The sequence below is a fragment of the Pelophylax lessonae genome, assembly GCF_965119305.1.
Source record: "Pelophylax lessonae genome assembly, chromosome: 8".
NCBI classification, from domain to species: domain Eukaryota; kingdom Metazoa; phylum Chordata; class Amphibia; order Anura; family Ranidae; genus Pelophylax; species Pelophylax lessonae.
Window position 1 is genome coordinate 175088341 of NC_138775.1, and position 23611 is coordinate 175111951.

The following is a 23611-nucleotide window of genomic DNA, read 5'->3' on the forward strand; positions in this document are numbered from 1 at the left end:
TCTGGGCCTGTTGCGGGCACAGGGCATTGTGGTCTTTGGATATCTGGACGATCTCCTGTTAAGATCGAGTGCCAGTCAGAGCCTGCTGTGCGATCTGTCTACTACAGTCCAGACGCTTCAGGAGTTCGGTTGGACAATCAACATTCAGAAGTCTCCTTCGGTTCGTCTCCCGTATCTGGGAATGGTTCTGGACTCTGCTCAAGCAAAGGTGTTCTTACCGGAGGACAAGCTCCGGACCCTACAGAACGAGGTCAGGTCCCTCAGGGACAACAAATCCTCGTCACTCAGGACCTGTATGCGGTCCCTGGGGTTGATGGTGTCGGCCTTCGAGTTTCACACGCGACCTCTTCAATCGGAGATCCTGGCCAGGTGGGACAGACTACCTCAGTCCTTGGACCTGAGAGCGTCTGAGTCGCCAAACCAGAATGGATCTCTTGTGGTGGCTTCAGTCCCCGGCGGTGTCGGACGGAAAATCCTTCCGGCCAATTTTGTGGACGGTAATGACCACGAATGCCAGCCTGTCAGGCTGGGGTGGCGTTCTGGGCAACCTGTCTGCCCAGGGCACCTGGTCAGAGGAGGAATCCTCCCTCCCAATCAACATTTTGGAATTGAGAGCGATCAGGCTGTGCCTGATCCACTGGTCGGATCATCTTCAGGGCCGTCCTGTACGGGTGCAGACGGACAATGCCACTGCGGTGGCTTACATCAATCACCAAGGGGGCACCAGGAGTGCCCGGGCGGCCCAGGAAGTGACCAGTATTCTGTCTTGGGCCGAGACTCATGTCCCGGCGTTATCGGCCGTTCACATTCCGGGTGTGGAGAATTGGCAGGCCGACTATCTGAGCCGCCAGACCCTGGACCAGCTTGAATGGTCCCTACACCCGGAGGTGTTTCAGATGCTGTGTGCGAAGTGGGGATCCCCGGATGTGGATCTGTTCGCGTCTCGACTAAACCACAAGGTGGAAAGGTTCGTGGCAAGAACGCGCGATCCTCTGGCAGACGCCTTGGATGCGTAGTGGTGCCTTGGCGTCAGTATCGACTGATCTATGCCTTTCCTCCGATTCAATTGTTGTCCAGGTTCCTTCGCAGGTTGGCCTCGGAACAATCACTGGTGATTCTGGTGGCACCGGACTGGCCTCGCCGGTCCTGGTGCACGGACATCGTTCACCTGGCTGTAGAGCCTCCGTGGCGGCTGCCAATGCGAGATCTGCTGTCCCAGGGACCGATCTTCCATCCTGCTTTACAGTCGCTGGCTTTAACAGCCTGGCTGTTGATAGCCTGGTCCTGAGAGACAGGGATCTCTCCTCAGAGGTCATTCCTACTTTGATCAAGGCTAGAAAAGCCTCTTCTGGTAAAATTTATTACCGTACATGGAAAGCTTATTTTGCCTGGTGTGAGTCCAGGGGTTTCTCTCCTCATTCCTATTCGGTGGCGAGGGTGTTGGCTTTCCTTCAGACTGGTGTGGACCAGCGTCTTGCGTTGGCCAGGATTAAGGGCCAGGTCTCTGCACTGGCTATTCTTTTCCAGCGCCCTGTGGCGTCTTAATTCCTTGATTCGCACCTTTATTCAAGGTGTGCGTCACTTGGCTCCTCCTAGAAGGGAGCCTTTACCTCCATGGGACTTGAACTTGGTTCTGTCCGTGTTGCAGCGTTCCCCTTTTGAAAACATCAGGGAAATGTGACCTAATCCGTCCTTTTTGCCAAAGGTGGTTTCGGAATTCCACCTGAATGAGGACAATGTTTTGCCTTCACTTTGTGCGAACCCTAAGCATCCAAAGGAGGTTGCCTTGCATTCCTTGGATGTTGTCCGGACGATCAGGGTTTACCTGTCGTCGACTGAATCCTTTCAAAAATTGGATTCTCTTTGTCTTTCCTGAGGGACCTCGGAAGGGTATGGCTGTGTCTGCAGCAACCATTGGCAAATGGATCAGACAGACCATTGTACAGGCTTATTCGTTGCAAGAACGGGTTCCTCCCTTCCCAGTCAAGGCGCACTCTACCAGATCGGTGAGTACGTCCTGGGCCCTCCGGCATCAGGCCTCGGTGGCCCAGGTGTGCAAGGCTGCGACTTGGTCGTCGGTGCACACCTTTTCCAAATTCTATAAAATTGATGTTCTGGCGTCAGCTGATGCCCTCCTTTGGCCGCAAAGTTCTCTGTGCGGCAGTGCCATAGGGAACCCTGGGTTGTACGGGTCCCTGGCTGTCGGGGTTGTTTTTTCCCCTTGGTTATTTGTTTTCCTGGGTTGTTGCTCATGTTGAGCCCTTTCTTGTTACCCAGAAGGTCACCTTTCTGTGCATGTAAGGTTCCTTTCTCTGTCGGTACTGCATTGCTTTTCTGGCGGTTGCGTTGCCCACCCCTCATGTCTACACTGCTTTGGGACATCCCCATAAGTGAAGACTGTGTGAATGGGCGGCGACTGTCGGAGGACGTAAGAGAAAACTGAATTTTTGTAAAATCTTACCGTAAAATTCCTTTCTCTGAGTCCTCCGACAGTCGCCGCCCCGCCCCTCTTTTGGGGTTTTTTATACACTATCACTGCTTGCGACCAAACTGAATTGGGATGGCTATTGCAGGGGGGTATTGGACTAGGACAGCCCCCATGGGTGTGACTATGTAGATGTATTGTTCTTTTACAAGTCTTATGCCTAGAAACTCCTGTGGAGACGAAGTCCATACCCCCATAAGTAAAGACTGTGTGAATGGGCGATGACTTCGGAGGACTCGGAGAAAGGAATTTTACGGTAAGATTTTACAAAAATTCTGTTTTTTGCATTAGTTGTTGGGAGCCGGCAACCAGTGACTCATCCCGGATGTCATGGAGAAGTCACTGGCTGTTAAGATGCTGGTTGGTGGCATCTCCTAACAACCAAAGCAAAAATGGACTGTTGGTCCGTTTTACATCCATTTTGGTCCGCTTATGTTTTTTAAACGGAACAAAAATAGAGACTTGGACTTTGAATGAACGCAGATGTAAACAGATGATTATCTGTTTGCCCATAGGAATGCATTGCTGTCGCTTTTTTCATCTGTCAACGGATAAATAAAGAATGGACATACAGAAATCCCATGTGAAAGAATCCTAAGGAATATGCTTCTGTTTTACTGTCAGTCAAAAACTGGCTTATTGGATAATGGGTTTTTGCTTTGTTTTGGCTGAATGAGTTCAATTTTTAAAATCAGTGATACAGTGGTTGGTATCCTTGCTATATCTAATGAGAGACATTTTATTTTAGGTGTTGCATTTAATGAACAAAATGAATCTTCCAGCTCCTTTTGGACATCTCACTGCACAGCCTCCTTTGGTGAGCAGATATTTGTATCATACATGTTTTACAGCACTTGAACTAAAATAAAAAAGATTATATATGATCAAAATTGGGGAAAAATGTATGTGCACTTGATTGTTTTTGAATTAATGCAATCTTCATTTCTTAACGTTTTGATGGAATTTTTGCTGTGGCTATACCATTCTAATAGAACCGTGTTTTCCAACCAACAAGACACTTGCTTTTCAATAACCAAGACACTTTAACAAAAAAAACTTTGGTGGAAAACACAATGATCAAAATTGGAGAACCATAATGACAGTAGCATGGAGAAAGAATACAACTAAGTTTACAACAATGAACAATTTGTAGGAAGTGTACGGGCTCTTGCTTTGAATGACTTCAGCACATCTGCGGCCACAGGACATTACTAGTCTATCACACTGCTTTGGTGTGATTTTTATTCCACTCTTCCAGTCCCTTCCACAGTTCAGTGACTGTAGTGGGTTTCTTGGCCATAACTTTGCCAAGGATTTTCCAGAGATTTTCTGTTGGGTTTAGATCAGGACTCTGGTCTGGCCATTTAATTATTTTCAATGTTTTCAGCTTTAAGGAACTGCTTTACCAGTTTTGCTGTGTGACAGGGTGTATTGTCATGTATAGAAATTGCTGCCGGATTGGGTGATGAACGCAGAGAAGAAGGTTCTGATTAAAATTTACATTCACTCTGCCATGTAGCTGTATGAGAGACCAAAATCCTGCTGCAGGAAACATCCACCATACCATGACGGGCTCCCTGTCCACCTTTCAAGGACTTCTTTACACACTTTGGGTTCAGTCTTTCCCCAGTTTGACAACGAACCTTGTTTCCCATCGGACCCAAATAAGTTTAAACTTGCTTTCATCACTAAAGTGAACTTTGGACCAGTTCTTCTCTGTCCATACAGCATGCTCCTCAGCAAAGTTTAGTCTAGCTTTTTTTATTCTTTCTGCTAATGAGGTTTGGTCACTGCAGAGTGGGATTTCAGTCCAAATGTAAACGTCGAGACACTGTATGACGAGACAGATCCTTACTCTGGTCAGTATGAACTGGCAAGCAGCTGCAGTGTTGAACCGATTGCCCATTGAGTTTCTCTGCATTTATCTTGTCCTCTCTTGCATTTGTCTTTTGTGGAGGACCAGCCTTCTTGGAAGACTTGAATGAGTTTGTGACGTAAAGATGTAATCTTCTAGAAATCACAGACTTGAAATGACAAACTTCTCTTGCTATGGTTGAAAGGATCATCCCTTTGGCCTTCATCTGGACAACCTGTTGCTGGAGGATTTCAGTCGCTTTAGAATGACTCACCATCTTGCAAAGTCAGTGACAACTGGAAAGTTAGGCTGCCAGTTAAATAGGGTTTGTCATAAAATTAAAGAAATTAGCCCAAGATTAACACCAATAACTGGGAGGTATCTGAAAGTGTTCTCTAATTTTCATCAGCGTTCTTTTTCAAATCTCATTGAAGTTTTTTATTCTGTGCTTCAAAATATATGTAACTCATGAAATATGCTTAACAAAACTGCTCTCTTACTCCTGTTTTACATCCTTTCAAATAGGACTAAGCAGTGACTTTGAAATTTAGGAACTTGTAGGTTGTTCTCGTGTGTATGTGTATGTATGTGTATGTATGTATGTATGTGTATGTATGTGTATATATATATATATATATATATATATATATATATATATATATATATATACCGTGTGTGTATATATACAGGTCCTTCTCAAAAAATTAGCATATTGTGATAAAGTTCATTATTTTCTGTAATGTACTGATAAACATTAGACTTTCATATATTTTAGATTCATTACACACAACTGAAGTAGTGCAAGCCTTTTATTGTTTTAATATTGATGATTTTGGCATACAGCTCATGAAAACCCAAAATTCCTATCTCAAAAAATTACCATATCATGAAAAGGTTCTCTAAACGAACTATTAACCTAATCATCTGAATCAACTAATTAACTCTAAACACCTGCAAAAGATTCCTGAGGCTTTTAAAAACTCCCAGCCTGGTTCATTACTCAAAACCGCAATCATGGGTAAGACTGCCGACCTGACTGCTGTCCAGAAGGCCATCATTGACACCCTCAAGCAAGAGGGTAAGACACAGAAATTTCTGAACGAATAGGCTGTTCCCAGAGTGCTGTATCAAGGCTCCTCAGTGGGAAGTCTGTGGGAAGGAAAAAGTGTGTCAGAAAACGCTGCACAACGAGAAGAGGTGACCGGACCCTAAGGAAGATTGTGGAGCAGGAGCGATTCCAGACCTTGTGGGACCTGCGGAAGCAGTGGACTGAGTCTGGAGTAGAAACATCTAGAGCCACCGTGTACAGGCATGTGCAGGAAATGGGCTACAGGTGCCGCATTCCCCAGGCCAAGCCACTTTTGAACCAGAAACAGCTGCAGAAGCGCCTGACCTGGGCTACAGAGAAGCAGCACTGGACTGTTGCTCAGTGGTCCAAAGTACTTTTTTCGGATGAAAGCTAATTTTGCATGTCATTCGGAAATCAAGGTGCCAGAGTCTGGAGGAAGACTGGGGAGAGGAAAATGCCTGAAGTCCAGTGTCAAGTACCCACAGTCAGTGATGGTCTGGGGTGCCATGTCAGCTGCTGGTGTTGGTCCACTGTGTTTTATCAAGGGCAGGGTCAATGCAGCCAGCTATCAGGAGATTTTGGAGCACTTCATGCTTCCATCTGCTGAAAAGCTTTATGGAGATGAAGATTTCATTTTTCAGCACGACCTGGCACCTGCTCACAGTGCTAAAACCACTGGTAAATGGTTTACTGACCATGGTATTACTGTGCTCAATTGGCCTGCCAAATCTCCTGACCTGAACCCCATAGAGAATCTGTGGGATGTTGTGAAGAGAAAGTTGAGAGACGCAAGACCCAACACTCTGGATGAGCTCAAGGCCGCTATCGAAGCATCCTGGGCCTCCATAACACCTCAGCAGTGCCACAGGCTGATTGCCTCCATGCCACGCCGCATTGAAGCAGTCATTTCTGCAAAAGGATTCCCGACCAAGTATTGAGTGCATAACTGAACATAATTTTTTTTGAAGGTTGACTTTTTTTGTATTAAAAACACTTTTCTTTTATTGGTCGGATGAAATATGCTAATTTTTTGAGATAGGAATTTTGGGTTTTCATGAGCTGTATGCCAAAATCATCAATATTAAAACAATAAAAGGCTTGCACTACTTCAGCTGTGTGTAATGAATCTAAAATATATGAAAGTCTAATGTTTATCAGTACATTACAGAAAATAATGAACTTTATCACAATATGCTAATTTTTTTTTAGAAGGATCTGTATGTATGTATGTATGTATATGTATATGTATATGTGTATGTATATATATATATATATATATATATATATATAGTAGCAGAGCGTCCCAGAGAGAGCTGGGAAAAGTCCTGTTCGGGGTTTATACATCCCCAGGCACCTTTCATACACGTTTAGGGATCTCTGATCCATGATCCAGTTCAGATCTTGGTCCTCTCCCCCAGGCCAATTTAAACTCCCCTGAGACAGCCAGTGCTCTCTCAGCCTGGGAAATCAGACAACGTTTGTCTATGAGAGCAGAAGGTTGTTAAAACTGTCAGATTGTGTCTGTGGAAGCTGACAAGCTGTAGGCTTGCTCAGCCTGTAAGTGAGTGCCTGCATTGTGTACAATAAGTGCCGGGACACAGCTAGGTTTTTGTTTTGTTATTATTTCTCCTGCTTTTTTCTTTAAAGCACTGTACAGCACTTGGATATAGCACCAATAAACACTGCACTGTTTGTCACTACCGTACTGGATTTGGTATCTGTGCCTGAAAGACTGCTTTTTCCAGGGAGCTTTGCACCTGCTACCTGTTCCCCAGCTTACATATGGTGGAGGCCTGCGGGCAGTGGTAGTAAGTTACTACTTAAAGGGCCAGTACCTGGAGTGACTGAACATGGAGGAAATTCTCAAACAGTTGGTTTTATCCAACACTGCACAGCAGCAAGCAAAAGCAGCGCAGCAGCAAGCAAACTCTTTGCTTCAACAACAGATTGGTGCTGATTGGTGCTGTACAAGAGCAAGCCCAGTTAATGTTTGAAAAACTGGCAAGTGCTGCAGAAACAAACAGAAAGGCGCTGGTTGAGGTGGTGCAGACACTTGGGCAAGAGTCTGCTGCTAAAACCGAAGGGGTTAGAGACAGCTCCTCAGCCATCTATGTGGGTCGCTTCCTGTCCAAGATGACTGCTAACAATGACCCAGAGGCCTTTCTGGTTAAGTTTTGAGAGAACCGCTGAAAGAGAAGGCTGGCCCAAAACCCAGTGGGCAGGATTGATCTCTGCCTAAGTGGGGAATCGCAGAAGGCCTTTTACAATTTGGAGTCCATGGATGCAGGACAGTATGAGAAGGTCGAGCAGGAAATCCTGGCGCATCTCGGTGTCACCTTGGCCGTTCAAGCCCAGCGGGTCAACAGCTGGTCCTTCCGAGATGAGAGGCCCCCAAGATCACAGATGTTTGACCTAATCCACCTGGCATGAAAATGGCTACAGTCGGAGTCCTTGTCTGGTCCACAAATAGTGGAGCGTGTGGTCATGGATTAGTTTCTGAGGTCATTACCAAATGCTCTGCAGAAGTGGGTGAGTCGAGGAGACCCGAAGTCGGCAGACAACCTGGTGGAGCTCGTTGAGAGGTACTATGCTGCAGAGAGCCTGGTCACCACCCTTACAGCCGCACAGACTTTCCACCCAAAGCTACGACCTCCCCAGGCAGCCGATAAGACTGTTCCAGGGGAAGTGGGTGGTCAGCATGGCAAGGAGACAGGGGGGAGGATTTTGGTGCCAGAGCTGAAGCTTGGTGTCCCAAACAAGGGAAGCCACTGCCTGTCGGCAAACTAAACTGGGGCAACATCAGGTGTTTCCCTTGCCAGGAACTGAGACATGTTGCAGCAAACTGTCCATTGACAGATGAACCCATGCAGTGTAACATATCTTAGAAGGCAGTCTGTTTGCTGCTGTTTCATGCGCTACTGCGTCAAGTGTAGGAAAACGCATATGCCAAATGACTGTTAATAGCCTATTACGGCCTTGCTGGACTCGGGAAGTCTGGTGACTTTGGTTAAAGCGGAAATTGAAAGCAGAGTTGAAACTGTGAATTTAAATGCTAAAAAAGTTTCTGTGATCTGTGTACACGGTGATACTCCGGAGTATCCCATAGCTACTGTTAGCTTTAAAACTGATTTAGGTCCTATCCGTTCGGACTTGTGCCCCACTTAGTGCATGAGGCCATCATTGGTAGAGACTTCCCTAAGTTTTGAGAAATGTGGGATCGTCCTGACTCGGTCACAGTAACTGACTCCGTGGCGAAGCCAGAACCCCTGGCAAGCACTGACAATGTGGTTTCAATGGATTCTTTTCAATGTTCCCCGGGTTTTCCTTTCTCAGTTATGGCAGGAGAACTGGAGGAGCCTGAGGAAGTCCCCACAGCCAGTGAAGGTGGACAACCTTCTGCTGACCCTGAGGCTACATTGGAGTTTGCTGATCTTAATGTGCACAAGGAAAACTTTGGTAGCGAGCAGAGAAAAGACCCTACTCTTGCCAGGGCCTGGGAGAATGTAGGACAGGCCCTGTTTTCCCTTTTTCAGCAACAATGAGGATTTATTGTATTGTGTATATAAACAGAACGATTAAATTGTTGAACAGTTGGTGGTCCCTAAGCCTTACAGACAAGTGGGGCTGGAATTGGCTCATGGACACTTACTAGGAGGTCATTTAGGGGTTGAAAAAAAACATTGAAAGGGTGTTATGCAGGTTTTACTGGCCTGGGATACAGAAAGATATTGTCAATTATTGTCAATCCTGTCCTGTTTGTCAGATGTCAGCCCCACAACCCCACTTCCGTAGTCCTTTTAGTGCCCTTACCCATTATTGAAGTGCCCTTTGAGAGGATTGCCATGGACCTCATAGGTCCACTTCCCAAGTCTGCCGGGGTCATCAATACATTCTTATAATCATGGGTTATGCTACTTGTTACCCCGAGGCAGTTCCCTTACGCACTGCATCCGCTAAGAACATTGCTAAAGACTTGTTCATGGTGGTCAGTCGCGTTGGGATCCCTAAGGAGGTTCTTACGGACCAGGGCACCCCATTTATGTCACAAATAACTAGAGAGTTGTGAAAGTTATTTAAGGTGACCTCGTTGCGAACCTCTGTATACCACCCTCAAACTGATGGCTTGGTAGAGCGCTTCAATAAAACAGAGTATGTTAAAAAAGGTTGTGGAGAAGAATAGAAAAAACTGGGACTTCTTGATTCCATACTTGATGATCGCCATCAGGGAAGTACCCCAATCCTCTATGGGATACTCTCCTTTTGAGTTGCTTTATGGGAGACACCCTCAGGGACTCTTAGACATAGCCAAGGAAACCTTGGAGGGGAGCAGACACCCCCCAAAATTGTCATTGAGCACATCTCTCAAATGCAGGACAGGATTTCAGCGATCATGCCTATGTTAAAGGAACACTTACTGCAGGCCCAAGCAGCCCAATAGAGAATATACAACAGGGGAGCCTGACTCTGTGTCTTCTCAACTGGTGACAGGGTCCTGGTGTTAGTTCCCACTGTTTAGAGTTCCTGGCTAAGTGGCAGGGTCCCTTCGAAGTAGTGGAAGAGTTGGGGAGGTCAATTATAAAGTGCATCAACCAGGTAAAAGGAAGCCAGAGCAGATATACCATATAAATCTGTGAAAGCCCTGGAAGGATAGGCTAGCCTTGACTGTGAGGTCCGTCCCTGAAACACCTAGGGGTACTGAGTTCCCTCTGGTCCCTGAGGTCATGATTCCAGACCCCCCTGTCTTATTCTCAAAAACAAGAAGCTAGAGAGTTCCTGATAAGGAAAAGAGAAAAATGTTCAGAGTTACCTGGTACGACTTCAGCGGTTTAGCATGATATATTGTTACTGAACCTGGGGTCCGTTTCAAGCTCAAACCGTACAGAATTTCCGAAGCTAGGAGAAAGGACGCTATTGATTAAGTAAAAAGGATGCTGGAGCTAGATGTCATTGAGGAATCCAATAGAGACTGGTCCAGCCCCATCATTTTAGTCCCAAAACCGGATAGTACTTGGAGTTCAATGACTTCAGAAAGCTTAATGCAGTGACAAAAGTTTGACACGTACCCAATGCTCAGGGTTGACAAACTTAGACCGACTTGGCAAAGCCTGCTACCTAACTACTGTGGACTTGACCAAATGATATTGGCAAATACCCCTGACTAGTAGCACCAAGAAAAGACTGCGTTTGTGACCCCCAGAGGGTTCGTTTCAGTACATAAAAATGCCTTTTGGGTTTCAAAATGCCCCTGCGACATTTCAGAGGGCCATGGACAAAACCCTAAGACCTCACCGACAGTATGCAGCTGCCTATTTGGACGATATAGTGGTACATAGCACTGACTGGAAGTCTCACTTGCTCCCTGTCCAAGCTGTTCTGTATTCCCTCTTTAAGGAAGGTTTTACAGCAAATCTAAAAAAAATGCCATTGGTTTAGAGGAAGCCAGGTATTTGGGCTACACTATTGGTCGTGGAGTCATTAAACCTCAGTTAAACAAAGTAGAAGCCATCCAAGAATGGCCATGTCCTGCAAACAAGAAGCAGGTCAAAGCCTTTCTTGGGATTGCAGGGTACTATAGGAGGTTTATCCCATATTTTGCAACTTCTGCCCCACTGACTGACCTTACGAAAGGGAAAGAATCGGTAATGGTGAAATGGTCCCCAATAGCAGAGGAGTCTTTCCAAGTCATAAAGAAGGCTGTTTGTGCACAGCCAGTGTTGTACTCCCCTGATTTCTCAAAGGATTTCTTGGTTCAGACAGATGTCTGATGTAGGTATTGGGGCAGTATTGTCACAGGTACACAATGGGGAAGAACACCCTGTGCTGTACCTGAGCAGAAAGCTTAATGAACACGAGAGAAAGTATGCAGTTATTGAAAAGGAATTTTGAGCTATAAAGTCGGTCTTGGATGCGCTAAGGCAGGGCTTGACAAATTTTCCTGAAATCTAGGAGCCAGCTAAAAAAGTTAGGAGCCAGTTTTTTTTTTTTTTTTTAAACTTAACAACCAAGCTTTATTTACACATAAATACGACTAGAACCCCACTCTCCTCTATAGCACAATTGGATGAAAACAGACTGTCTCTTTCCATCCGATGCCATCTGATCCGATCCACGGGATGGATAGAAAATAGAACCACCATCCGTCTGCTTTTGGTGGACAGGATCAGATGGCAGCAGATTACTGCTTCATAGAGGAGAATCAAGGGTCCGATCAGGTCTGCCTGAAAAACTGACAGGTGGACCTGATCAGACAGCCCGTGTGAAAGGGGCCTTTGGCTGTGGCATGGCGATGAGGAAATAAAAAAAAGTGTGTGTATATATATATATATATATATATATATATATATATATATATATATATATATAAAATATATATATATATATTTTATATATATATATATATTTATATATATATATATATATATATTTTTTTTTTTTTAATAATTAAAAAAAAAAAGAAAAAAATATTAATTTTTTTTTTTTTTTTTTTTACATTTAAAAAATTAAATAAATAATAATAACCACACTCCCTGTCAAAGGTAACTAACTGGACAGGGAGATGGTAATGAATTGAGAACAAAAAGGCAGTGGAAACAGTCATTACAACAGTCATTACTCCCCGGCCTCCACAAGAGGGCGCCAGTTCCCCATTGGAAGCCTGTCATCTCACGTAGGCTGAAAAGCCGGGGCCTCAATTTTCGGACGGCCCGGAAGTCCGTGCACTCTGTGCGCGGAAGTCCGGGCAAAAATGACAGGACACCTTCTGCAGGGCACCCCCAGGCGCCAGGTCGCTAATTCTAGTCGCAAATGCGACCTGGCGCCCGGGGATTGTCGAGCCCTGCGCTAAGGTACTATCTGTTAGGGCACCAGTTTGATTTGATAACTGACCATGCTCCTCTAAAATGGATGGCCCAAAAGAAGGCGACTAATAGATGGGTGAACCAGTGGTTTTTGGCTCTACTAGATTACTGTAAAACACAGGCCAGGTGTTGAGATGGGGAATGTAGATGCCCTGTCCCGTATCCACTCCTGTTGGGCCACAGGTGTTCCAACCCTGGGGTTGAAACAAGGCGGGAGGGGATATTTTGCAGAGCGTCCCAGAGAGAGCTGGGAAAAGTCCTGTTTGGGGTTTTATACATTCCTCAGGCACCTCTCATACACGTTTAGGGATCTCTGATCCATGATCCAGTTCGGATCTTGGTCCTCTTCCCCAGGCCAATTTAAACTCACCTGCCTGCCTGCCAACGTTGGGGCATGCGCCTAATGAGACTACGGATGGTGTCCCAGATCTGGACCAGGGCATCACTGAGCTCCTAAACAGACTGAGGTGCAACCTGGTGGCGTCAGATGGACTGAAACATAATGTCCCAGAGGTGTTCTATTGGATTTAGATCAGACGAGCATGGTATCAATTACTTCATCCTCCAGAAACTGGCTGCATACTCTCACCAAGCATTGTCTTGCACCAGAAGGAACCCAGGACCCACTGCACCAGCGTAGGGTCTGACAATGGGTTCAAGGATTTTATTCTGATACCTAATGGCAGTCAGGATGCCATTTTCTAGCTTGTGGATGTCTGTACGTCTGCCTCCCCAGGCCATCACTGATCAACCACCAAAACCGGTCATGCTGAACGATGTTGCAAGCAACATAACTTTCTCCAAGGCTTCTCCAGACCCATTCACGTCTGTCACATGTGCTCAGGGTGATCCTGCTCTCATCTGTGAAAAGCACGGTGTGCCAGTGGCGGACCAGCCAATTCTGGTGTTCAATGGCAAATGCCAATCGAGCTACACGGTGCCAGGCAGTGAGCACAGGGCCAACTAGATGGCTTCGGGCCTGTGGAAGTCTGTTTTTGATAGTTTAGTCGTAGACATTCACACTAGTGGCCTGCTGGAGGTCATTTTGTAGGTCTCTGGCAGTGCTCATCCTGTTCCTCCTTGCACAAAAGAGCAGATACCGGTCCTGTTGTGATGGGCTTAGGACCTTCTACGACCCTGTCCAGCTCTCTCCTACAGTAACTGCCTGTCTCCTGGAATCTCCTCCATGCTCTTAAGACTGTGCTGGGCGATGCAGCAAACCTGGCAATGGCACGTATTGATGTGCCATTCTGGAGGGGTTGGACTGCCTTTGCAACCTCTATAGGGTCCAGGTATCGTCTCATGCTACTAGTAGTGACACTGACCCTAGCCAAATGCAAAACTAGTGAAAAACAGTCAGAAAAGATTTTGGACCTTGGTGACCCCATTACTGTATCCCTTGGTTCAGATACTTACTATGTATTATTTTTGTACATTGTTGACATTTTTTTGATGCCAATTTGCATCCTTGATTTTAATGATTGATCATTTTGATAATAAAACTATACCTTTTTAACTGCTTTGTCTACATTTATCTATATTTTGCCATATAGATCCCTGCCTCCAAAGTCCCATGTTTGGCGGTTCTATCACTGTATGCTTTCCCTTATAGGGGCTAATCTGTGGATTAGTACAGATGAACACCCTTTTACATTTTCTCCTATATTCAATTAGGAATGTGGCAGTGATTATTGGCTGAAGGTGAACCAGTGTCGGCATTTTATTATTCTATAGTCAGAAAAGATGAGTAGGGAAAAAACTGTCAGTGGCCACCACTTGTAAAACCATTTCTGTTTTGGAGGTTGTCTCATTTTTGCCCATCTAGTTGCACCAGTTAATTTCATTAACACCAAAGCATCTGAAACGGATTAACAACCCTCTAGGCTACCTAACTGACCAGATCAATATCCCAGGAGTTTAATTGGCTTGAGGATTGACTTGACTTTGACTCTGATTAAAAAGTGTTTGTTATTTTTGAGCAGTGTATATGTATGTGTGTGTATCAGTGATCGACCAATATCGTTTTTTTTAATGCCCATACCGATATTTTGGTCATCGGATATCGGTATCGGCCGATATTGGCCGATTATTTTCGGGCTTTATAAAAAGTTTTTCTCTATCGCTCATTGACAGACGTAGTCCTCGGTGATACAGCACCTTCGGGTTATGTTGCCTCCACAGGAGTAGGACTAGACAGGAAATAAAATGCTCTGGCCACACCCTAGGGGCAGTCCCCGAGGGTATATCCTCTCTCTCTCTGCCACAGCAAATCAGTTTTTTTCTGTCTAGTCAGGAGTAAGGACCTAGATACCTTGCTGGGATCTTCGGTCCTGGCAGGATTTTTTTCTTAAAAAGATTTTTTAGACAGCTTTTTTTCTCCAGTGTTCCTGTGAGATCTTCAAGCAAGAAAGCTGAACTGGGCGACGGGCTGGATATTGAGATCCGGTGGTCACCCCAGTTCAGCCTACGAGCGCGTGCAGGCCATAGCTCCGCGCTGGGTCGGCCGCGACATAGTCCCACTGGAGGGACTGACCCTGCGAGGTAAACGTCTCGCTAAAACGCCAAGGACCATGAGTCACGGCGTCCGTATTGGTCGACAGCCCTCCCGCCCCGGTGGAGAGGGGTACTGTCAGGAGTTGGTGCCCGCCTGGTTCCGGTATGGTGAGTAGTATGTTCCCCCCTTCCCCTGACGGGTCTTGTGGTGAACGCGGGCCCCTCTCTGTATGGTAAGGATGAGTTCCCCTCTATCCTATAACATGGCACAGATCCCCCTACTTTGAGTGTGATTTTTATGTGCAAAAAGCCAGGAGGCTTGGTTTGGGAGCTGACAATCTAATTGTAAATATGTTAAAAGATTGTAATCAGTGGCAGTATGGGAATCTTACTGTGATAATATAAGTATCCTACCAGTCAGAAGCCACGGACATATAGACTGCTTTCCAAGTCAAGTCTCCAGCAATAGCAGGCCTTCCGACGGCCATGCGGTCCGCCAGGGTCCGGTACCGCCGACCAGGCTAAATCCCCATGTAGAGAAGGTGTTGTGATGCTCTGCAGTCACGCCGCTATTCGGTACAACCGCCGCCATTGTTTGCTAGATCGCACGAGGCCGCCATTTTGGCGTAGCCTCGTGTCTCCAGCATGGGGGCGGCCATGTTTGAGGTGACCCAAACACCTCGTGGAGCTAGGGGAGGCGCCGGAAGGCGTGCAGAGGGGCGGAGCCGCCTCCTTTTTTCCCGGGCAGCCAGCCAAAAGACTTCCTGTTTGTGAAGACAGCGCTGTAACCTGTTGCAGTGAACTCTGAGCATCAAGTGGTGAGCCTGGGGGTCTATCTCTCTCTCTCTCTCGATCGATAGGGATCCCTAGCAGGTAACACTGAGGGGCTTTTGTGGCGCTGGGGGTCTGAAAAAAAAAAAAAAAAGTTTTTTACTTAAGTTTGGATTGTATTTTTCGGGTAGTTACTGGAATAATCATGGACCCTGCCACACAAGTACCCCCACCTGTTTCCCTCGAGGGGGCCACGGGACCCGCCGGTGCACAGAGTATGGATGCATTTACAGCAGTTTTGGAGTCTATGGTGGCTCGGGTGGAGGCGGCCTGTCAGGGACGGGGGTCAAGAAAGCGACCCCCGCCTACCCCTATATTATCTGACACCTCTGACTCAGATTCAGAGACGGTCACTGCAGCTGCAGGTCCCTCTGCAAGGGCTGTTATCTCAGGTAAAGCTCCCTCAGACAGTGAGGAGGACGTTCATTCTTCCGCCATAATTCAGGAAGAAGCATTGGTGGACGCACTAGTTGTGGCGGTGCGGGAAACCTTAAGACTTGAGGTTTTACCGGCAGAGGCAACTGAAACAGAGATTCCCTTTGGTACGAACAAGCCCATCAAAACGGTGAAGGTTTTTCCTGTACCCAAGTGTTTTGGTAATAAAATTAAAGGAGAATGGGAGCATTCTAAGCGTACCTTTACTATTTCCAAGCGTATTGCTAGACGCTATCCGTTTGAGGAAACCCTCATTAAGAAATGGACGGTACCACCAGTGGTGGATCCACCTATTTCCAGGCTGAATAAAGCCACGGTTATCCCAGTGGAGGACACTTCGTCCTTTAAGGATCCGGTGGATCGAAAGATGGAAGCAGAGTCCCGCACTATTTTCTCCCTGATAGGGTCAGCATTTAGACCAGTAATTGTTATTGGTCTAGTTTCCCAGACACTAACGGAATGGGCGAGATTGGTACGCCAAGACCTTAGGGGAAAAGATATTCCCCAGGGAACATCTGATTTGATGGAACAGATTATACAAGGGCTACAGTTTGTCTGTGACGCAGCCTTGGATGCTACCCCCCTATTAGGGCATGCATCTATGTCAGCGGTAATCCTCAGACGTGTGCTGTGGTTAAAATGCTGGTCAGCTGACCTAGGTTCCAAAAAGACCTTGACGAATCTCCCTTTTCAGGGGAATCGCCTATTTGGGGCCACCCTAGATGAAATCATTAAGGATGCCACTGGGGGCAAGAGCACTTTCTTGCCACAGGCTGCTAAAGCTAAGGGACCTCGCAACAAGCGAGGACCTTTCTTTACCGCCCATAAAGGGTTCGCACGCCCGGCTGGAACAAGCGGGAAAGGCAAGACTCCTCCAGGAGGGTTCAAGAAAGGCTGGTCGGACAAACAGAGGACCGACTCAGCCAAACCCGAAGCAAAGGATTACACAGCCTGAAGGTGCACCCCCACCCGGGTTCAGGGTGGGGGGACGTTTTCACCAGTATTCAGGACATTAGATCGAGCATCGACTACTACTACCGGTGCGATTCTTCCCTTCCAACATTTAAGTACTACAGGGAGCGGTAGTCACCGTTCCCTGAACAGATCTTTTTCTTTACCTTTTCCTAAGATTAGTCTCAATTCCCCACAGGAATCGGATCTGGTTGACCAGACAGACCAAGAAGCCTCTAGCCGGGTGACTTCGGTCCCTGAGATTCAACCAGGAGAGATCACCGAGAAATCAGGTGTCGGATAAATGTGTGGGAACAGAAAACGACCAGACTTTCTCGGATGGTCGGGGCCAGATAGCTCTAGGGACGCCTGGTTCAAATCCCGTCAGTGCCAGTGGTCCTAGAAATTCTAGGCTGGCCTCGTCAAACCGGTCTGGCCGACTTGGACTTGCTAGTCGCGGACGTTCCGTGGGAACTTACAGTCGCTGGTTTTAATGGCCTGGCCATTGAGACCCAAGTACTGAAGGACAGAGGGTTGTCAGCTTCAGTCATTCCTACCCTTATTAAAGCAAGGAAAGCGACTTCCAGCAGAGTCTATTATCACACATGGAAGACTTATATCGCGTGGTGCGAATCTTTAGGATTTCCTCCACGTACCTATTCGGTGACTCGAATATTGGCCTTTTTGCAAAAAGGGGTTGAGCAGAAGCTAGCCTTGAGCACCATCAAGGGTCAAGTTTCAGCATTAGCAATCTTCTTTCAGAAACCTTTAGCTACCAAGTCCTTGGTGCGGAATTTCATCCAGGGGGTGCGGCACCTGGCTCCACCAGTCCGCGCGCCCTTACTGCCCTGGGATCTTAATTTGGTTTTGTCGGTTCTACAGAAACCTCCTTTTGAAAACATCAGGGAGATTCCCTTGCTTACTTTATCCCAGAAGGTGGCCTTCTTGGTGGCTATCACTTCTGCACGCAGGGTGTCAGAACTGGCTGCTTTATCATGCCAGTCCCCATACTTGGTGATTCATAGGGATAAGGTAGTACTCCATCCTAAGCCATCCTTTCTTCCTAAGGTGGTTTCAGATTTTCATCTGAATGAAGATATTGTACTACCTTCCTTGTGTCCTCAGCCCAATCATCATCGGGAACATGCGTTGCATTCCTTGGATGTGGTTCGGGCAATCAGGGTATACCTGAAGGCTACGGAATCGTTCCGTAAGACGGATTCACTTTTTGTGATCACGGATGGCCCCAGAAAGGGGTTGCCTGCATCTGCCGCGACTATTGCCAAATGGATTAGACAGACGGTGGTACAGGCTTATTCTATTAAGGGTCAGAGTCCTCCATTCCCTGTTAGGGCGCACTCCACTCGAGCACTCAGTACTTCCTGGGCCTTTCGCCATCAGGCGTCAGTGGTCCAGGTATGTAAGGCGGCCACCTGGTCGTCGGTACATACCTTTACAAAATTTTATAAAATTGATGTGATGGCATCGGCGGATGCCTCATTTGGCCGCAAGGTTTTGCAGGCCGCAATTTGAGGAGACCGGTGGTCTACCTCGAGGGTTTTTTTCTGTTTGAAAATTTTTTTGTTGAGTCTCATCATTAAGGATGAGCATTGTAAACTTCTAGTTGGCACCGGTTGGGCCTTCTAGATTTGGATTTGATTTCCATTTTCCCACCCCTCATTTGTGCTACTGCTCTGGGACGTCCCGAAGGTGCTGTATCACCGAGGACTACGTCTGTCAATGAGCGATAGAGAAAAATGGATTTTTGTAAAATCTTACAGTAAAATCCTTTTCTCTTAGCTCATTGACAGACGTAGTACCCGCCCCTCTGTTTTTGAGTTGGGTTGGGTTAAATTCTCTAAACACTGCTTTTGTGACATAACTGATTTGCTGTGGCAGAGAGAGAGAGGATATACCCTCGGGGACTGCCCCTAGGGTGTGGCCAGAGCATTTTATTTCCTGTCTAGTCCTACTCCTGTGGAGGAAACATAACCCGAAGGTGCTGTATCACCGAGGACTACGTCTGTCAATGAGCTAAGACAAAAGGATTTTACGGTAAGATTTTACAAAAATCCATTTTTTTTTTTTTTTCACAGGTACTCTTGGGGAGGGATCTGGGGGTCCAAAACCCCTCCTCTGCACTTAAAAGCATTCAAAACTCCAAGTTTGGCTGTTTTGAATGCTGTCTTTTTTTTTTTTTAATTTGGCGCAGAGTACCCGGAACTGATGTCATGACATCACTTCCGGGTTTTTTACATGTAGACCGGTCAGAGCCAAATGTGACCCTGTCAAATCTACTAACTCCTCCAAGAGCTACAACCCCACCCCCCCAAAAAAAAAAAAAAAAAATATTCTGGTAAGCCAGCTCCTTGGAAGAGTGCATTTCCTGTGTCCTCTGCAGCTCTTACTGCTTTATTGCTCTGACCTCAACAACATTAAATAGTAGTGAAGTGGAGGTCTGCTGTAAGAACCAGTGGTTATTCCTAATCAGAGGACATTGGTAGTGCATGGAGTTGTGTAAGTACTTGCAGATGTTTGTGTTTTTGTTTTGTTTTTTCTAGAGGGAGCTGCTGAATTTTTTTATTTTGTTTGTGTTTGAGTCAGCAGGTGATGTGTGAGATAAAGTTTCTCAGTACTTGTAAGTGTAATAGGCATTTGAACTGTCATAAGGTAGTTTTTTTCACGTCTGTTGTATCAGTATGCAGATCATTTTGCTGCACCGTCACTATACCCACCAGTCCCACCTGACCTTCCAGAGAACCCTCCACTACCAGAGCTGGATGATGACTATGATATGGATGTGTCAAGCCGAGAAGAGTCAGAGTATGAAAGTGGAGATGATGAAGAAAAGGATAGGTAGGTCTTGGGTGTAATGAAAGAACATTTCATAAGCTATAAGCCGATAAAGAATATAACATTTTGATACTAAGTAGGACATGGTAGCAACATTGTAGTTTTCCAGTACACCCTGTCAATATTCTGACCCTCATTAGTGGTCAGTTAGGAATGTCCTTTTTCTAAATATTGTCAAATTCTTGCAGTTGCAATATTCAGAACTTATTGACAATTGTATTTTTCTATTGAAACGTGAAACTCTCCCTACCTGTCAAATTTGCTAATCCAGAGTAGCTGTTGGTGAATTTGGGCTGGGCAGGTATCTTAATTTGTAATCAGGCCAAGTCAGGTCATGTAATTTTTCATACAAATGTTGTTTTTTTTTTTTTCCTTTTTTGAAGTCTCAGTAAAATGAATCTGGCTGTATATTAGCATACACAGCTGTTGGTAGTTACTCATCTTTAACTGCATTTGGGGCTGGTGAGTTCCTTTTTAAAGCTGCACTCTGGGAAACTTAAAAGTTCTCCCCTGCAATGTTGCTGCATCTGCACTGCAAGGGTTAACTGTTTGTGTCTGGGAGGAACAGGTAAAGTTTCTGCTCCTGCAGACTGGTCCCTGCAGACTGTTTTCCCCTGTAGGTCCTCTGACATCATCAAGACCAATGCAGGAACCTTAGTCAGCCCTGCCCAGTGTCTTTTGTTAAACTTTCTAACCATTCCTACTCACAGATCTACACAATTTTAAATTGTATGTTCGCTGCCAAAAAGAAAGCAAATAAATTCCTTGCATAAGCGTATTTACACGTTTGCAGTCACATATACATGCTTATTAATTTTTTTTTCCATGTGAATGAGAACATCTAAAAACTGTAGTTGTAAAGTAGGTGTTACCTCAGTTTGGCTGCAAAAGTGGAATCGCACTAGGCCATCTTCACACTTGAGCGTTTTGTAGCTCGAAGCTCAACAAGCAAAAACCTATTGTTTTCAATAACCCTTGTTCGCATCTAAGCGTCCTGTTGCTTGTACCAAAATGCCTGTTCCGTAAAAAAGTACGAGCTACTTTTCAAGCAGAATTGAGCATTTTTATCCCCATAGACGTCAATGAAAACTCCTAAAAAGCTTTTTTTCTAACATTTTTTTTAATTGTTTTTGTCACGCTTTTTCTACTCAAACAGCAGTTCCCGACACATTTTAGTTGAAAAACGCTTGAATAAACATCCAACAAAAGCTGCAAAAACATGCAGTTCTGCTCCAAAAATGCTTAAAAATGTGATGCTGTGATGTAGCCATGGGGTTTGTATATGCTCTTAACCATCAGGGTCAGGAACTTTAGCTTTTGGGGGGGGGGGGGGGAAGTGACAGTTGTTTTTAACTAAATCCATTGATTTAAAATTGACAGTTCCATGGCTAAATAAACATTTGTATCCTTGTGTTAAAGTATTACGAATCAAGCCTTTTGCAAAGTATGTGAGAGTATATGTAGGTGCCTTTTTAGATTGCCAAAAATCAAAGTTGGTAATCACTGCTCATTAATGGGAATGTTTTTTAGATGGGAAATCTGATGTCATGTAGTATTAATGAGAAAAAAAAAAATAAAAACCTAGGTTGAGTGGCTAGAATTGCATGGTAAGTTTTCAAATTTGCAGCCTGTTTATAATGCCTGATTTGTTCTTTTGAAATACTCAGGGTTGCTCGTCTAAAAGAATTGGCAGATATGCTGCCCAAGAGACCAAGTCAGAAGAAACAATCTCGTCCTCGAAAAAAGATGAAGATTAAGGACCTTATAGGCATGCCTGCGGCACCCCAGTGAGTCCCAGAAGCATGTACTGTATACTAGGAGTGTGACGATAGAAGGAATTTATAAACGTATAAAATTACCAGACGTGTACACTGTCAAAACTGTGTGTTAGGGAATTAGCCAGAGCAACAATACACTTTATTGATGTCATTTTTCAGTCAGTATGAATTTATCTGTTAGGCTTGATTGAACTTTTGCCATTGCCCATTACGTGGCTGAAGTCGCCACACAGAAAGGAAATTCTAGACAAGATAGCTATGTAATGTGTTAAAGTTTTTGTGTCAATTAATCTAATTTTTTGTCTTTTTCAGACATGCACATGCACCGCTGTTACCGTCTGAGGTGTTTGAACAGCCGTGTATTGTAGGTCCTAAAAAAATGGAATTCCACATTCCTGCAGATGTACCTGCTGCTGCTGATGGTAAGCTTGATATAAATAAACAAACCCATTCCCTTGCGCACACCAATGTATTCAGTGTGACAAATCAAGTAAAGTGCTGCTGCTGAAATTTAGGAGTGCACCACTCACTCCTGTGAGGTAAAATATTTTAAAAATAAAAGTGATCATGCGCCCCACCCCTATAAAAAAAAAAAACACAGACAATTCTATATTTGTGTGAATTTACAAGTCCAACTGTATAACAAACTCCATATATTATCCCACCATTAGGAAGGTGCTGCGCTAGAAACAAAGTGAGTAGATTTCAGTCCTATGAAACAGTAAATCCATCTATCCACCAGGGTCAGCTGTTAGGGCAATTGGGTGCTCCCACCACCAGATCACCTCCAACCACACTGCCTCTTACCATCCTGATGTTAATGCAAAGCATCCAAATCCCAGGCTAATCCCGTATTCAAATCCACACCCAGGGATGGTTCAGGTTAAAACCGGCTCTCAGGGGAAGATCACACAAAATCCCCAGACTCCGAGTCCGGTCCCCAGGGAAGAGGTGTCAGGAGACCCCAAGAATATAAGAACACTCAGAGTAGTATGTAAGGATTAAAGGTCAAGAAATGTTATTAAGCTGTTACTCGCATAACAAATGCAGAACAGGGTCAGTAATCTGTGTGTAGTTCGGTTTCCCACCGACAAAATGGCCGATGCGTCCTCGGCGAGATGACGTCACACCCTCCAGTCCCGCCCAACATAGCGTTTCGTCAGCAAATGACTCGATTCCTAGAGGCCAGTAATTCATTACAATCTCTACTGCCAGCATCCATCAATGCACGATCTAACGCTTGAGGGTTAAAACCTTTTTCACAAAAGCGTGATTTCAAAACTTCCGATTCACAAAGTCATCATAATTTGTACAGTTTTTCCGTAACCGGAGAACTGACTTTTAGGAACTGGCTTGAGCCAAGACGGATGGTGGCAGCTAGAGTCCTCCATGTACCCATTTCTATCCGTCTCCTTAAAGAATGTAGAAGTCAGCATAGAATTTCCATCAGCTTTGATTTTCAAATCCAGATAATGTACCTCCTTCTCGCTAGCCTCCTATTGTAAATGGATGCCCCTATTGTCATTAAACTCTAAAAATAACTCCTGCAGGGATTCCATACTCCCCTCCCACAGAAGGAGTCTATGTACCTCCTCCAAAAAAAGTAGCTGTGGTCTGGGGTTACCATATACGACATCCTCCTCCCATTTGGGCATAAATACGTTTGCCATACTTGGGGCGAACTTAGCCCCATAGCTACACCCTTACTTTGCAAGTAGTACTTCCCGTCAAACAAAAAATAGTTATGTGACATGCAGTACTCAAGCAAAGACAGTATGAATTTATGCTGTTTTGGGGGTAGGGAGGCTCCTCCCAATCGAAAATACTCCACTGCCTCACGTCCATCTGCGTGTGAAATCACAGTGTAGAGTGAGGTAATATCAGCTGTTGCAAGGAGATTACCATCTCCCCACTGTATTTCACGTAAGATGTTAATTACCTGTGTGGAGTCTTTTAGATAAGAGGGAGTAGTTGCCACTAAAGGCTGTAGGAATAAATCAATAT

General features: G+C 45.3%; 1 pseudogene across 1 annotated transcript in view; it reads left to right on the forward strand.

Annotated features, from left to right (window-relative positions):
• Positions 1–23611, forward strand: part of LOC309561866 (RNA-binding region-containing protein 3-like) — a 111297-nt pseudogene that overhangs the window by 32610 nt on the left and 55076 nt on the right. The window contains exons 6-9 of the transcript XR_014226211.1: positions 3234–3302; positions 19675–19832; positions 21497–21616; positions 21920–22029. The product of XR_014226211.1 is annotated as an RNA-binding region-containing protein 3-like (transcript). The remainder of the gene's footprint in view (positions 1–3233; positions 3303–19674; positions 19833–21496; positions 21617–21919; positions 22030–23611) is intronic.